This window comes from Macaca thibetana, chromosome Y, assembly GCF_024542745.1.
Source record: "Macaca thibetana thibetana isolate TM-01 chromosome Y, ASM2454274v1, whole genome shotgun sequence".
NCBI classification, from domain to species: Eukaryota; Metazoa; Chordata; class Mammalia; order Primates; family Cercopithecidae; genus Macaca; species Macaca thibetana.
Window position 1 is genome coordinate 2316708 of NC_065599.1, and position 2795 is coordinate 2319502.

Consider the following 2795-nt stretch of genomic DNA (forward strand, 5'->3'; position numbering starts at 1 on the left):
GTATAAGGAGGAGTTGGTTCCATTCCTTCTGAAACTATTCCAATCAATAGAAAAAAAGGGAATCCTCCCTAACTCATTTTATGAGGCCAACATCATCCTGATACCAAAGCCTGGCAGAGACACAACAAAAAAAGAGAATTTTAGACCAATATCCCTGATGAACATCAATGCAAAAATCCTCAATAAAATACTGGCAAAACGGATTCAGCAGCACATCAAAAAGCTTATCCACCATGATCAAGTGGGCTTCATCCCTGGGATGCAAGGCTGGTTCAACATTCGCAAATCAATAAACATAATCCAGCATATAAACAGAACCAAAGACGAGAACCACATGATTATCTCAATAGATGCAGAAAAGGCTTTTGACAAAATTCAACAGCCCTTCATGCTAAAAACGCTCAATAAATTCGGTATTGATGGAACGTACCTCAAAATAATAAGAGCTATTTATGACAAACCCACAGCCAATATCATACTGAATGGGCAAAAACAGGAAAAATTCCCTTTGAAAACTGGCACAAGACAGGGATGCCCTCTCTCACCACTCCTATTCAACATAGTGTTAGAAGTTCTGGCTAGGGCAATCAGGCAAGAGAAAGAAATCAAGAGTATTCAGTTAGGAAAAGAAGTCAAATTGTCCCTCTTTGCAGATGACATGATTGTATATTTAGAAAATCCCATTGTCTCAGCCCAAAATCTCCTTAAGCTGATAAGCAACTTCAGCAAAGTCTCAGGATACAAAATTAATGTGCAAAAATCACAAGCATTCTTATACACCAGTAAAAGACAAACAGAGAGCCAAATCATGAATGAACTTCCATTCACAATTGCTTCAAAGAGAATAAAATACCTAGGTATCCAACTTACAAGGGATGTGAAGGACCTCTTCAAGGAGAACTACAAACCACTGCTCAGTGAAATAAAAGAGGACACGAACAAATGGAAGAACATACCATGCTCATGGATAGGAAGAATCAATATCGTGAAAATGGCCATACTGCCCAAGATAATTTATAGATTCAATGCCATCCCCATCAAGCTACCAATGAGTTTCTTCACAGAATTGGAAAAAACTGCTTTAAAGTTCATATGGAACCAAAAGAGAGCCCGCATCTCCAAGACAATCCTAATTCAAAAGGACAAAGCTGGAGGCATCACGCTACCTGACTTCAAAGTATACTACAAGGCTCCAGTAACCAAAACAGCATGGTACTGGTACCAAAACAGAGATATAGACCAATGGAACAGAACAGAGTCCTCGGAAATAATACCACACATCTACAGCCATCTGATCTTTGACAAACCTGAAAGAAACAAGAAATGGGGAAAGGATTCTCTATTTAATAAATGGTGCTGGGAAAATTGGCTAGCCATAAGTAGAAAGCTGAAACTGGATCCTTTCCTTACTCCTTATATGAAAATTAACTCAAGATGGATTAGAGACTTAAATGTTAGACCTAATACCATAAAAATCCTAGAGGAAAACCTAGGTAGTACCATTCAGGACATAGGCATGGGAAAAGACTTCATGTCTAAAACACCAAAAGCAACGGCAGCAAAAGCCGGAATTGACAAATGGTATCTCATTAAACTGAAGAGCTTCTGCACAGAAAAAGAAACTACCATCAGAGTGAACAGGCAACCTACAGAATGGGAGAAAATTTTCGCAATCTACTCATCTGACAAAGGGCTCATATCCAGAACCTACAAAGAACTCAAACTAATTTACAAGATAAAAAACAAACAACCCCATCAAAAAGTGGGCAAAGGATATGAACAGACATTTCTCAAAAGAAGACATTCATACAGCCAACAGACACATTGAAAAAATGCTCATCATCACTGGCCATCAGAGAAATGCAAATCAAAACCACAATGAGATACCATCTCACACCAGTTAGAATGGCGATCATTCAAAAGTCAGGAAACAACAGGTGCTGGAAAGGATGTGGAGAAATAGGAACACTTTTACACTGTTGGTGGGATTGTAAACTAGTTCAACCATTATGGAAAACAGTATGGCGATTCCTCAAGGATCTAGAACTAGATGTACCATACGACCCAGCCATCCCATTCCTAGGTATGTACCGAAAAGATTATAAATCATGCTGCTATAAAGACACATGCACACCTATGTTTATTGGGGCACTATTCACAATAGCAAAGACTTGGAATCAACCAAATGTCCATCAGTGACAGACTGGATTAAGAAAATGTGGCACATATACACCATGGAATACTATGCAGCCATAAAAAAAGGATGAGTTTGTGTCCTTTGTAGGGACATCGATGCAGCTGGAAACCATCATTCTGAGCAAACTATCACAAGAACAGAAAACCAAACACCGCATGTTCTCAGTCATAGGTGGGAACTGAAAAATGAGATCACTTGGACTCAGGAAGGGGAACACCACACACCGGTGCCTATCATGGGGAGTAGGGAGTGGGGAGGGATTGCATTGGGAGTTATACCTGATGTACATGACGAGTTGATGGGTGCTGACGAGTTGATAAGTGCAGCACAGCAACATGGCACAAGTATACATATGTAACAAACCTACACGTTATGCACATGTACTCTAGAACTTAAAGTACAATAATTTTTTTTAAAAAAAAACGCAGTTAATTTGATCATTTTCTTTTTCTCATGTATTTACTTATTTCTTTTCGGCATGGGAGAAGAGTGTGATTCAATCTTGCTCGGTTACTCAAGCTGGAGTGACTGGATCTCAGTTCACTACAACTTCTGCCTCTCGGGTTCAAGCAATTCTCCTGTGTCACTGTCCAAAGTA